The following is a 15,886-nucleotide window of genomic DNA, read 5'->3' as shown; positions in this document are numbered from 1 at the left end:
CTAGGGTCATATCTGCCTGGGCTACAAGATCGGAGAGCTCTTCCATGTCTCTTTTCATGTAGTCCAGGGAAGTACATCTCAAGTCATTCACACCAACATGGACAATGACAGAGTCATATTTGTACTTGTTGTGGAGTGACCTGAGTGCATGGGTTATGTGGCAGATCCTGGCACCCGACAGGAAGCTGACAGTAACCTTCTCTTTGTTTAGCCTGGTGAGTGTGACATCAGTGTGCCTGACTATAGAGTCACCTATGACTAGTGTGTTTGGGTATGTTGAGTGGCACACTGAGTCTGTGGGCTATGTGTCATTTGGGTTGCGTTGGAGGATGGAGGTTGCTTGTGTTTCTGCTCTGCAGGTCTCTGTTGCTTAGACAGGTTATTACTGAGAGCCTCCGCAAATGTTCTTGTTTTACTATGTGTGGATTTTGGTGGAGTAGATTTAGTGAGACTATGTGATGAGTGTGGTGTGGTGCAAATGTTTATCTTCTCCTCATGACTGTCAAGTTCAGTCTTGGTTGGAGACAGCTTTACCTCCAGTTTGGCTAGATAAGTGCATCTCTCACAGGTTGTAGTGCTGGTTGATAGGAGGAGAGGGTTGTCTGTGTACATGAGGCAATTTCTGCATTGCCTCAAGATGTCTAGATTCATCAGATAGACAGGAGAGAACACTGGGAGCTGACCCTTGGACATGTCTGAATAAAAAAAAAAAAAACTATTTTCCCCTAGATAAGTGAGGAAAGTGAGTACAAGAGCTGTTTTTCTCTAAGCATTTGAGAAAAGTAAGTACAAAAACTGTTTTCCTCTAGGTAATGAGGAAGATTGAGTGCTATAGTAGTTAGTAGCTTATTTAGTGCTTACAAGTTCTGATCAAGTGCTGAGCATGAATAAGCAAATTTAAGTGCTAAAACTAAGAATCTGTATCTGCACTAGGTGAGTTACAGGACATAAACAAGTGCAAATGCAGGCTTTCAAATCAGAAAGTTGAAAGAGATGGAAGATGGCCCATATGGCCAATAACTACAATTTCTTGGTGAGAACCACTCCTTATGTGGTAGACAGGTTACCTAGTGCTTACCACTCCCACTGATAAGCTAGAAGGCTTCCCTCCAACACAGAAAGGCTTGGGAGGCTCAGAAGCTTACATACAGTCCTAGATACAGCAAATCTGTATCTAGAACACTAGTTACAGGAAAAGTAGGAAACAGGCTTACAGTTTTTTTTTTACAGAAAAGTAGCAAAAACAGTAGTAAAAACAATTCACATGCAGTGCAAGCTAGCACACTTGAGTATGCAGCAATATTAGACCAAACACAGTTTAAAAAATGCAATTAAATTAAAAAGGACTAAAAGCAAGTGCATAAAGAGTTTATTAGGTAGAATGTGGTAAAGAGATGGAACTGGGGGAGTGTCCCAGATCAAATTTATAGTGGGGCAGGCAACTGCAAAAGCCACCAAATTTAAACTATCAAAAATAGGGAGGGTGGGTGCGACACAGTTTCAACAGAGATCTAAGCAACAACTAACAGTACAAACTTTAAAACCAAAAAAATATTCTCAGCTCTGTATATTTGCCGATCAGTCTCTCAGAACAGTGAGACAATAGTTTCAACAGAGATCTAAGCAGCAATTAACAAACTCTATAACCAAAAAATATATACTCAGCTCTGTATATTTGCAGATAATCTGTAAAGCAGTCTCTCAGAACACAGGTTCCAGCAATTTGAATGCAGCTGTTACTATACCAGCTGAAGACACAGCAGAAAATGGTGGGGGGGGGGGTGCAGTTTCAACAGATATCTAAGCAACAACTAACAGTAAAACTTTAAAACCAAAAAAATATTCTCAGCTCTGTATATTTGCCAATCAGTCTTTCAGAACAGTGAGACAACAGTTTCAACAGTGATCTAAGCAACAATTAACAAACTCTATAACCAAAAAATATATATACTCAGCTCTGTATATATGCAGATAATCTGTAAGGCAGTCTCTCAGAACACAGGTTCCAGCAATTTGAATGCAGCTGTTACTATACCAACTGAAGACACAGCAGAAAATGGGGGGGGGGGGGGTTCAACAGAGATCTAAGCAACAACTAACAGTACAAACTTTAAAACCAAAAAAATATTCTCAGCTCTGTATAGTTGCCAATCAGTCTCTCAGAAGAGTGAGACAACAGTTTCAACAGAGATCTAAGCAACAATTAACAAACTCTATAACCAAAACAAAATATACTCAGCTCTCTATATTTGCAGATAATCTGTAAGGCAGTCTCTCAGAACACAGGTTCCAGCAATTTGAATGCAGCTATTAGTATACCAACTGAAGACATGGCAGAAAATGGGGGGGGGGGCAATTTCAGCAGAGATCTAAGCAACAACTAACAGTACAAATGTTAAAACAAAAAAAATATTATCAGCTCTGTATATTTGCTGACCAGTCTCTCAGAACAGTGAGAAAACAGTTTCAACAGAGATCTAATTAACAATTAACAAACTCTATAACCAAAACAAATATATACTCAGCTCTGTATATTTGCAGAGAATGTGTAAGGCAGTCCCTCAGAACACAGGTTCCAGCAATTTTGGAATTGCACTCCTCTTTGTAACCAATTGTGAATTTCAGATTTCGACTTTGTGCCTTACACAGCATGCATTCCGGAAATGTGTTCATCATTTATATGTAATAGTGCACAGTACCAAAATTCAGATTCCCTGAGAAGGAGGCAGTGAAAGAGAGGTGAGTGAACTTTGTGATGTAAACTGCATTCCATGGGTATGTACATATATATATATATATATATATATATATATATATATATATATAGGTTTACCATCACAATGTCACAACACACGTGTGACTGATTATATAGCTGAACTGAAATGTCGGAAACTGCACTGTTAAATCCCCAGAATAGCGAATCTGCAACCCAATGATTGTCGACAGTCTGGGAATGTCAACTATGTTTGAAAACCTGACCCTTGCAGATGTCCTTCAAGTCCCCCTGCACCCCCATGTTGGGACTGTGTCCCCCACATCCCTGCTAATGGCAATCACATGGCAGATTTTTTTTAAGAGCACATGTCATTCTTGTATTAATGATAAGATTTCCATAAAGTGTTATCTTAAGAATAAAAACATTTAGATAGGATTGTTATGGAATTGTTATTACTTTTTTCCATTTGTTGTTTTAAGTCAGGAAAAAAAAAATGTTTGTATAGACTTCAGCATTACTTTTTTTAAATTTATTTATTAATGCATTTTTACAGAGGCAACGGATTTTATTGGCTAACTGGATAATTAAGTACGTATATGGCAGCAAGAGGTTCTCCTGTTCGATTCTCGGCTGGAGTGCCTTCTGTGTGGAGTCTGCATGTCCTCCCTGCAGTTGAGTGGCCTCTGAAAGACATGCATAAATGGGTGTGCCTTCGCTGAAGGTTGGGCATGGGGCTGGCAAGTTGGCACCATAAAAAATCGACTGACAATCAATAGCAGACTGGAGTTCCGCTGTGGCGACCCCTAAGTGGGAAAAGCCGAAAAAAAAAACAAACATGGCAGCTGTTTAAATAGGTTTGACTTTCAATTGTTGTTTTCTGAAGAAGTTTTGGTAAATAAAGGAATGAAAGTGCTTAAAACTAATCATTTTCATTGTGTGCCTGAGGATTAATTTTGTTTTTAAGTTGTTTTCTATTCTTTAAAATAAAAAAAAAACGACAATATATATTCATTAATTTTTAGCTTTTGTGTTTTTTTGTTTTCTATTCTTTAATTCATTTATGTGTGGCAAAACAATAATTTGAGGTTTCTTGGGCACTTCATTATTTGGAACTTTAAAAATCAAATTAATAAGTATGTAAAGCTTTCCATTTGGAGAGGTACAACCTATATATATATTGTCTTTGTGAGCATCTACAATGAAGGAGATAATATCTTTAATGTTTCTATTCATCCCACACCAGACAGAATTGTAAGCCTTACAAAGAACTTGGCTGACATCATCGACAAGGCACAATCAGTGCCTGAACAACTGAAAGGGAGTTTCGGAGCTGTCCAAAACTTTGGAAACAGTTCTGATGTCTTTTCTTCATCATCAGATGAATGTGCAATCATAGCAGAAAAAACAGCTTCAATTCAACAGACCATTACTGGATTTTTAAATGAGGAGGACATCAATCCTTTTGTGGATGTAACCTCATCTTGGCAGCTTTCAAGGTATGTTAACAAACATAATAGCATACCCAATTCTAAAAGTAACTTTTTTGATATGGAAAGAAAAGTTCTAAAATTTAGAAACTTGGTCTTGGAAAATCATTATTTAAGTAAATATGTAGAGTTAAAGGTTGTACCACTGAGCCTGGTGGTGTACGAGCTTCCAAATGGGGTGACTGCAAATGATAAAATCTTTCAACAAATAAAGGAAGCATATAATAATGCAGGATTGGATGTTTTGAAAGCACTCATTAACTGCATAGTTGACAGAATTAAGACTTTGAAAGAACAAAACAGTGTGTTGGACAAATGGCTCAGTCAGCATCCCAATTTTCAGGCATTATTATTTTTACCTAAGGGGAAAGACTGAAAGACATATTAGTAACATCATTAATAAGAAAAAGAAAAAATGGCAAGAGACATTAAAGCTTACCAACAAGAGCAGTCTTACCTAATAGAAAGGAAAGGTAATTTAAAAGGAGAGGCCGCCAATATTAATAACAATAGGACTAAACACCTTGATAGACTGGATTCTTTTTCTGACATTGGAGTTATTAGTGGTCTTGGAGGAGAAACTGATGGGCAACATACAGAGATTTTAGTGAGTGAATCCAGTGATTCAAATTAGATGTCAAGTGACAGAAACTGGCAGTTTACCTCCAAACCAGGAGGCATTGACTGTAGTTACAAAGAAAAAAGGCAAGAATAGAGGTCACTAGAAGGGACTAGTCACATTTTTAAGTGAAAGGACCTTTTTTAGAGCTGAATTTAATATATTGGCTAAAGATTTTTCCTGTTTACCGACAAATAGAGCTTCTCTTGTTAATACGTTCATTGCTTTTAAATTATTTTTTAGAAAGTTGAATTTAAAATACATTTTATATGATGTAAATTTAAATGACAATGTATTTAGAAAATCTAGCACATTCAATACCACTTTAGTTAACACACTCAATACTTTTACCTCCACATGGAAGCAGAATTATATAGTCTCTTTCATAATTTTTCACATAAGAGATTAGACAGAAAGTTTTATAATTTAGACAAGCAACAATTTCAGGTGCTTAAGAAGTTAGGTAGTAGCACAGATTTAAAGTATATAATAGCAGATAAGGGGCATGCCATAGTTATTATGGAAATTACCAAATATAATAAAGCTATTGAAGAGTTCTCTGATGAAACGAGTTATAACAAAGTTTCCAAACGTATTGTAAGAAAATGTTACAAAGACATTGACTTGTGTTTATTAGACTTGCTACATCAGGGGTATGTTATCCTTGATTTATTTGAGTATCTTATGGTTGAAGAGCCACAATTAGGGATGTTGTTTGGGATCCCCAAAATGCACAAAGATTTAGAACACCCCCCCCTTTTAGACCAATTGTTTCTGCTACTTTTAATAAAATTGTTATAATGTCTGCATATCTAGATAAGATTCTGAACCTTGTTTTCCAGGCCAGTAATTTTTGTTTGAAAGACTCATGGATGTTCTTAGGTTAAGTCAAAAATTACACTTTTTTCAGGTAAGGAAACTATGTTTTGTACCATTGATGTTTGCTCCCTATACACTTCCATTGAGCAAGAGGGGGGCCTAGTGTTTATCCGGCTTTATTTAAGCAAATGCAAAGAACTGAAACAGGATGTTACAATTATATGTCAGTTATTGGAATTAGTTTTAAAAATATTTTTCAACAAAAAAGTGGCGTAGCAATAGGGAGCCCATGTAGCTCCAGTATTTGTTAATTTATCCCTGTGTTGGTGGGAGCAAGAATTTTTAAGAAATATTCCTCTTTTTAGTAATGTTTGTTTCTATAGGAGATACAATTGATGAGTTGTTTTTCTTATCTGGGCAGGTTATAATGTATCATTTTATGAGTTTTTAAAGGAAGTTAATAATTGTGTGACATGGTTAGATTTTGTTTTGAATAATATGGGGACTTCTGTTCATTTTCTAGATGTGGAAATTAATTTAAAGGTCTGTGATAAAACGTTTTCTAGTAACATTTTAGAAAGAACATGTTTGTTAATTATTTACATTATGAAAGTTATCCATCATTTATGAAACTTAATGTATTTTGAGGACAAATAATCAGATTACGTGTCTTGATAAGTGATGATGACATTTTTCTTGAAGAAGTGAACAAAGTTAGAAGATTTTCTTAAGAAAGGGGATAGCCTTTAGAGAAAATTTCAATAATTTCTAGTAACATAAGAAAACAAAGGCATGAGAGGTTTCCCCCAATTTTGGAGGCAGGGTCCTGTCTTAAAAAATCAGAGTCAACAAGTAAAAATGAAGATAGTAAGGAGTTTAGTTGTTCCTTCCCTGTACCATTAAGTGTGGAAGGAACTAGCATACATCATATTATTAGTAATAATTGGAAAATCTTGATTAGTAACCAAGAGCTTGTCAATATTATAGGAGACAAACCTATGTGTATTTATAAGAAAACTCAAAACGTAAAGCAATTATTAAAAAGTTCCTCTAGGATCACAACATATTCTGGTATGAATAAGAAATTAGGAGCATTTCCTTGTTATGGTTGTTCATAATGCATGTTTATTTTAACAGCGAGTTGTTTTCATTTTGAACATACTCATTTATTTATATATTGCTAAAGATAGATTCACCTGTCTTAGTGAAGTTCTGCTTTATGACGCAGTGTGTTCTATGTGTAAATATTTTTATATAGTTAAGACTACACATGGATTAACTGACAGAAATAGAGAGCATAATTTGGCAATTAAGAAGAAGGATAGCACAAATGCACTAGCCAGACATTCACAGACATGTTTAGATTTTAAGAAGTTTCAATTCATGGTTATGGAAAAAGTTGACAGGGAAAAGTTTGTGGGGGCTTTCAGTTCTTATTTAGAATTTCTAGAACTCAAATGGCAGATTTTAAGAGCAGATGTCATTCCTGGGATTAATGATAAGCTTTCCATAAAGTGTTATCTTAAGTTTAAAACCATTTAGATAGACTGTTATGGATTTGCTGTTATTGTTTGCTATTTGTTGTTTTAAGACAGGAAAATGTAAGAACTGTTGTATGGATTTGAACATTTTGTTTTTTTATTTATTTATTCATGCATTTTTACAAAGACAACTTATTTTATTGGCTAATTGGATAACTACATACATGTATGGTAGTTATTTAAATGGGTTTGAATTTCATTTGTGGATTTCTGAAGAAGTTCTGGTGAATAAAGGAACAAAAGTGCTTAAATGTAATCATTTTCATTGTGTGCCTGAGGTTCCATTTTGTTTTTAAGTTTGTGATATACACTGCGTTTTATATATATATATATATATATATATATATATATATATATATATATATATATATATAGGCTTATCATCACAATGTCACAACACAAGGGTGTGACTGGTTATATACACGAATCAAAATGTTTAAAACTGCACCCATGAATTCTCAGAAGAGCGAATCTGCACCCCAACAAATGTTGAAAGTCAAGGAATGTTGACTATGTTTGAAAACCTACAACTTCCAAATGTCTTCTATGACTGTTATGCAGGGTGGCAGGCCACCCTTCACCCTGTGTGTGGGAGGCTATGCTCCCCCACACTCCCTGCTAATTATATATACTAACTCTGAGGTTACACTACAGTGAGAGAGGGAGTACATGTCCTGATCCCCACCGTAGTGTGATCTCCACTCAGAATGCTGACCTAACAAAACAGTGAATGCACTCTGTCATTCCCTCTTTTGTGACTTTGGCATTTTTTGGTTCACTAATACAAACGACAGCCTTTCACACATCTGCCAAAACAGATGTGCACCTCGATATTTTGATGGTAAACCATATATATACGGTGGTCCCGCTACACAAAGGTGGGGCCACAACTGACCCTGGGAACTACTGACCAATAAGCCTGACCAGTCTGATCTGTAAGGCTATGGAGCAAATCATTATTGAACTCATAAATGGAGAGATTGGGAACCTCCAGTCGCTGGACCCCACACAGTTTGGCTTCATCAAGGGCAGATCATGCCTCCTGAACCTGGTGGATTTCTTTGAAACAGTTACAAAGGCTATAGATAAGGGAAAGGAGGTACACACAGCTTACCTTGACCTTGCTAAAGCATTTGACACCATTCCACTTTCAGGTATTATTGATAAGCTCACCAGCCTGGGCATAAACCCTTACGTCACAAGATGGATCGCAAACCGGCTCTCAAACAGATCCCATAAAGTAAGAGTAGTGGGATCTCTGTCCGAATCCAGACCAGTAATGAGTGATGTGCCTCAGGGCTCTGTCCTGGTGCCCCTCCTGTTTGGCATATACTTCTCAGAAGTACAGGCAAGCACGGAAGGGCTGTGGCTGACTAAGTTTGCGGACGACTGCAAACTGGGTGCTATAATAGAGTCTCCGGCCGACATGGAGATCCTCCAGAAGGGCCTAAATGAGATTGATGCATGGTGTCAAAGCCATGGTCTCAAGCTAAATGCAAAAAAAATGCGTAGTAATCCCCTTTGGAAAAAACAGAGTAACCGCAAACTACAACATAGGAGGTAATCCCCTGAAATCTGAAGAAGAAATAAGGGATCTAGGGACCCAAGTAGACAGTCAGCTTTCCTTTGATAACCATGTTGCCAAAGTGGTTAGAAAATCCTTCTATGTGACCCATCTGATCATGAAAGGGTTCTCATCAAGTTCTAAGGATGTAATGGTGCCCCCCCGCATCAGACCCATTATTGAGTACAATGCACCAATTGGAATGTACCTGGCTAGACATCTCCAGCAGCTGGAGAGACCACAAAGGTACCTAACCAAGAAATTACTGGCCTCAAACAGTTGCCCTATGCAGCACAATTGAAAAAGCTAAGACTGTTCTCTGTTGCATACCGCTTTCTCAGAGGCGATCTCTGTCTAACGTACAGAGCCATGTCCAACCCAGAATTGTTGAACATGCTCCATCTTAGCAAAACCAAATCTACTCGAGCTACATGCTCTAGGGATATAAACCTCAACACAACAATGAATAGAACATGCTGGAGGTATAGATTCCCTTCGCAGAGATTTCCCTTACTATGGAATAGGGTCCCGATCTACATAAAACAGAGCCCCTCACTATCACTCTTCAAGAGGAACCTTGATGAGTGGATGGGTAACAGAAAGTTCACACCAGGGATCACACCAACAGCACTATTAGATAGGGGCCAAGGGTACTAGCTGCTAGTACAAGGGTCTAGGGGACTACTAAAGGGGCGGTGAATACCGCATAACGTGGCTGGGCTAATATATGCCTTCGGGCAGATAGCCCAGTACCAACCTATGAACCTATGAACTTACATACATATATGGGTCTACCTGAAAACACCGACACACCAAAACACCGATGATGAGAACACCGACACCGGAAGATCGACAACTGAGATGACCGACAGTTTAAAAGCCCGACACTGAGAACACGATAGTGACAGACTTTAGGATTAGGGGCGGGTTAAGTGAGTTAGGGTTAAGGTGCAGGTAAGGTCAGTGTGCAATAGTGACAGATTTTAGGGTTAGGGGTGGGTTAAGTGAGTTAGGGTTAGGGCGCGGGTTAGGTGAGTGTGCTATAGTGACGGACCTTAGGGTTAGGGTTTGGGTTAATGTTAATGCATAGACAGTTGTGTATGTAAGGTTTAGTGTAGGTTTGTAAGGTTTCTGGTGTGCTTGTGGTGTGTGTGTTTTTTGGAAAAGGTATTTATTTTGTTTTGTTGATTGTCGGGATTGTGGTTTGTTGGGCATGTGAAGTTTTGTTCTTTTGAACTGTCAGTTTTGTGGTGTCGGTTATCTCGTTGTCGGTGTTTTCAAGTAGACCCGTATATATGTGTGTGTGTGTGTGTGTGTGTGTGTGTGTGTGTGTGTGTGTATATATATATATATATATATATATATATATATATATATATATATATATAAATGGCTAAGACTTATTTTTTCCATCAGAGTTTAAATGTGTATAACCAACTAACATAGTCAAGTTGTTCCGCAATGCTTCTGAAAAATGTCAAAGCTCGCAGATTGAGTCTGTAAATACAAAATACTGGGAGAACACAGTTTCATAATGCAGTCTCCTGTGCCATAACCTCCAGGCTTTGAAACAAATGATAGAAGACGTTTTGCCTTTTAAGAGTAATGTTTAACCACTGGCACATTTCATTCTCTTTATTTAAGGAAAAGGGATAGAGTAAACAGAAAACAGTTTCATTAGCTTAACTTCAAGTGGCGAAAGCAGCTACTCTGAATTACAAATCAAAACAAGCTCAAATAATGAATGACTTACATGACCTACATACAGAACATAAGCTGTCAGTCTAACACAGCTTACCTGTTACTAAAGCTTTAGGCATCTAAGAAAGAGATTTCTGCTAGATTGTCTGCAAGCAGACAACACAGACTTTCAAGATCAGAAATTATTATTACTCTTAAGTAAACAGCCAGTAACATTTTAGTTCCTGAACAATTACATGAACAGTAAGTATGCCTATATTTGAAATGTAGGACACATTTCTGACAGTTTATATATATATATATATATATATATATATATATATATATATATATATATATATATATATATATATATATATATATATATATATATATATATATATATATATATGTGTGTGTGTGTGTGTGTGTGTGTGTGTGTGTGTGCATGTGTTGTGGTAAACAAGGAAATGCAAATGCACAAATGTAGAAAATGAAGTGTTATTCTGTTTCTATTACTGCAAGTAAGATTTGTAAAAAGATTTGTATGCATGCATATTTTAATTGTAATTATAGATTCATATGTTTATACCAGGCTAATGACTACCAGGGTCTTTATAATCCTAGCAATGTAATCAAACCCAATTTGTCCCTAATGACTTGGATACCTATATGGCAGGTATGTTAGTAAGGAGGTAACTAACGGTTATGTGGCAGAGTATGTTAGCTAGGAACTAATTTACTTATTATCAGCATCTGTCCATCGGAGTCATGGGGGCAAGACCAGAGATGAATTTGTGATTTTTCATCCAGTGATCAAGGTTTCATTTGAGTAGGGTCAGGAATGAATTCTGCTTCATGTGGATATGGTACTTATTCCTTAGAGGGGGATCCTTTGAGGCACATATTGGTCTCTACATCATGTTCTGTTTATGTCACAGGCAAAATTCAGTTCCTTGGATCTAGTGTTTTTAGTGCTATTTGTTTTGTGGATGTGTAAGAAATCTGTCAGAGCTGGATCTGAAGATGTCTTATATGCCAGGCAGAGATCGCCTGTCAGTAGCATGGAGGAGAGTACAGAGACAAGGCCTGAATGCGATCTGGAAGGCACTGCTGTACAGCTAATAAAAATATTGTACATTTACACATGGTTTGTTTTTAAGCAGATATATTTTATTACCTGAATACTGTGGGGCATTTGTATAAGGCTGCATATGTGTGGGTGAGAAAAATAAGTTAGTTTATTTGAAAGATGTGTTCTTGGGTTCAGAAGATAAATTGAAACATTGCACAAATGTTGGTGGCTTTTTGTACAGAGAAATTATTTGTCACTGTATTAGTTTTTGGATACATTAATTTTTGTAGTTGTGTTTGCTGGACTGAGTCATAATTCTGGTTTGCACAGCAGTTTGGAATAACCTCCAGGTGATATTTGTGATATATAATAAATCTATTTTTGTTCTCTATACATTATAATAAAGAAATACAATCTATTCCTAGAGTGGGTAATTCAGATTGCCATCAACTACATTTAAAATAATGCATTGACTGGCCTGTTTAATAGAAATGTATTGTTAAGTCCTTCAGAAATTAATGCAACATAAATCCAAATGACTTATGAGTACATCCCACATTGAAGTAGCAACATTATATCTCCCCTAAAAAGGGGCTAGTAGTCTAGTTGGACTAACCAGGTCAACACGGAAGACTAAATAATTAAATAACAAACAAACAAATTAATAAATAAATAGTCCCCAGGATTCAATAAACTCTGTGTAGGCTTTACTCAGAGCCTACACGGAGTGTTACTGCTGATGCGATATTGCTCATCGTATAGCATTGTGCTGTGCATATTAATTAGGCGTGGCATGTGTGAGCAAGGTTTCATAGCTGACAGCAGTCTTGCTGGCCACAAAACCTCTTCTGTGAATACAGATAGCATTTTCATGTACAGTTGCTGTCTGCGAAAGCTTGCAGGTGAACTCGGATAGCAATGCCATGTAAGATGTTTTATGTAAGCAAAACCAGCACATTTTAACCATCATATAATCATCCTACTTTAAGATGTTAGTAAGCCATTAGTATGTTTTCCACAGTTTTCCTATTTGTTCCACATTATGAGGGGTATTGTTCCTCATTTTGGAGATGGAAGTTGAGAGCTATGGCACAGATAGCACTGATTATGCCCAAGGATAGTATGATAGCATGGCATTGCTGTTCCCTATCTTTAGTTGTCTTCATTTAAATTTTTTGTCTACTGTTTGTGCAATGTGCCACATAGAGCAAACACTGAAACAGAACCCACACATCATGTTTGTGCAATGGCAAGCATCTCACAACATTTTCCAACACTGTATGCACACACAGTAAGCATGTGATGACTGGAAATTGGTGGCAAAACCTTAGGATATATAGCATAATTGGTGGAAACACCTCCTTCTATATTGGGCATGATCTCTGGTAGTTATGCCTGGTGCTTCTGGTGAGGGAACACCCTTCTGAGCTCAGAGGTGGGATGTCCAGGAGTCCAACATATTTGTTGGACTTCTAGTTCAGCATCATGGGCCCTGTTTATTGCAGAGGGACTATTCAGACTCAAAATACCAATCTGAAGCATGGAATAGTGTTGCCAGGGCTTTGACCAGTGCTACAGGTATCCCCCTGCACTGGTGAACAATGTTGACACCACTTCGATAACCTCAACTTCAGGAGGAGGAAGAAAGATACTCTTGACCATTGGTTCAGAGAATTTAGGAACAGAGACACCCCACAAATGTGTAAATATCAATTATAATGAATTCTTGTAAGAGTTAAAAGCTGAATATAGTCAAGACTGGTATTCATAATGGTATTCTATTCTGTTCTCTTTTTCCACAGCTGCCACTGATAGAGCTCTGAATGTGAAGACCCATGCCACAAAACTGGCAAGGATGAGAGAAGCATGCAGTATGTATGCATAAAAACAGTACTGTTTTTGTAGCATTAAAAGTTGAAGACAGCATATTTTGTGTTTAATACAGTTGTATAAAATTGAACACGCATATCTCAACTATAAAAGAAAGTGTGCATGCCTTAGTCTGTAGCACAAAGCAACAGTTCCATATTCTCACATAAGAGTGAGCATGCATCTCTCAGCTCTAAAAGGAAACTAGTCATGCATTAGTCTGTAGGACTAAATGACAGTACAGTATTAGAGAGCAGTCTGGGTTTGTGGGTTCAAAAACCACACTTTCCAAACATGCAATGCTGTTAAGTTTTCATCATTATTGCAATGTAACTTCAGACCTCTATAGCAGTGGCACAAATGGCCTGGTGTAAACTCTAATCCATATAATGTGTACACACATATGTGCAATAAATGCACACATCAAGGATTGCTTGTAGCAATCTGTAATATGGTGTGCATCTGTAATGAACTGGGTAATCATAAAAACAATACGTATATTTGTTAGGAGTTTGTAGTCTTAAAGGTAATGGTAACAAAGTAGAGTCAAATAATTCTATCAATGTTTTGTATGTCACATATTAAGTTATTAATGTTGCCCCTCTTTTTTCTCTCACCACAACACTTATCTTCTCTTTATTTATTTATTTATTTATTTTTTAAATGTGTTTTCTTTTTGTTTTTTCCCCACAGCACAACAGAATAGGCCGGCCCCACAAGATCCTCCTGCACCCACTCCACCAGCTATAGCACTGCTGCCCGGCAGGTCTGGGATGCAACCTGGTGACACCCCCTCTGCTGCCCTGCACTACATGAGCTGTCAGGTCATTATGTCCTGCAGGACAGGCCAATTGTTCCCTCCAGAAGCAGTGGTGGAGGTGGTGAATTTATCACACATGACAAACTACCAGGGCTGGTGTCTAGGATTGTGCACTGCACTGTTGGTGCACTACTATGCTGGTTGGACCCATCTTTGTACAACATATCAGGAGGAGATGCAGACATTGGGCACTGCAGCCAGTAGTGCAGTGAGGTGACATTGATGACAGTCAAGTGGGTGAGGACTCTATTCTCACTGTCACCCAGAGTGACATCCATGGGTCCTCAGTTTCCCCACCCTCACCCCAAACATGGTGTTCACCTACCTCCTGTGTCCTTCACCATCCCTGTGTTTTGTCTTGTATATCTTTTCTATATGCAACTGCTTCCTCACCTATCCAACCTACCTTACCCAGATAACCCAGACATACCTATGTCCCTTCCCTAACATTCCTGTATCTCTCAAAAAAGGGCACCTGTCCCACAAAAACTATTCATCCCATACATAGATCTCCATTTCACAAATGTGTCTTCTTGACACATTTGATTCAGTCCAATTGGCTATATAAGATGATTGTATTGTGGTCAGCCCTTTCTCTGGAGGTGACAGTCAAGATTCATATAGTATTTGTACAGTTATTATATTTATTATATTTTGATGTAGTGCACTTACTGATCATACAACCTGTTATGATTATTGCTTGCAAATATACAGCTCTGTCTTACCTTTCTGTGTTTCTGATCATTCATCAATTATCTCACCAGTACTTGGAGACATGCAGTCTTTAAGCCAATCTATATCATTGATCTTAAAATGTGTGAGGGATATTAACTGAGAATAATATGATATGCATTTTCCAACAACTGAAGGACAGGCTGGATGGCACAAACAAGGATAAACTGCTCTTTTGTGGGGGGCAAAGTTGAGTTCCTGTTATGGCACATGTAAAAGTATACTGTTCTTTTGAAGGGGTAACAAAGCTGAGTTAATGTTATGGCACAAGCAGATAGGAGTGTTCCCTTGGGGGTGAAGAAAGGTGAGTTACTGTTATAGCACAAACAAGGATATGTTGCTCTTGTTACTCTCGTTGTTTTGTATCCTGCCTGTTGTTTGATCTTGTGAGATTTGTGAAGTCAGAAACTGCAATTTGTCTCATTACTTTCTAATGTCTCTCTTTAATGATTTTCCATTTCAAATGTATGGTGCTAAACTGAGGACATGCAGTGATCGTCAGTACTTTGGAGAGGTATGACTGTGTGTATCTTTAATGCACAAGGCCTACTGCTTGCTAATGGATACCTATAAGTCAAATATGTTTCTGCTGTCATATGTTAAGGTAAGTTCTGTACAAATCTCCCATCTTTGTCTTGCTTACTGTAACAAGTGATGACATGCAAGGATATGCCATGATATTATTAAACAAGACACTCCATGTTCAGGACTTACCCTGTAAATGCAGCAGGTGCTACAGTATTAGTTCAGGTCTGACTCTGTCTGATGCAGGCTGTTCACATACATATCAGAAAGTAATTATACAGATTGCAGTTTCTTACTTTACAACCCTCACAAGAGCATCCACTATAATGTTTTGACATTTTGATGTTATCAACTGTGGAAGGTTCTAAGGCCAATATAAGTTAAACATATAATAACAAATTAAACACCACAAATGCAGACATGCTAAGCAGTAAGTTAG

This window comes from Protopterus annectens, chromosome 4.part0 (assembly GCF_019279795.1).
Source record: "Protopterus annectens isolate FY-2018-M chromosome 4.part0, PAN1.0, whole genome shotgun sequence".
Classification (NCBI taxonomy): Eukaryota; Metazoa; Chordata; order Ceratodontiformes; family Protopteridae; genus Protopterus; species Protopterus annectens.
This window is presented reverse-complemented; position numbering follows the sequence as displayed.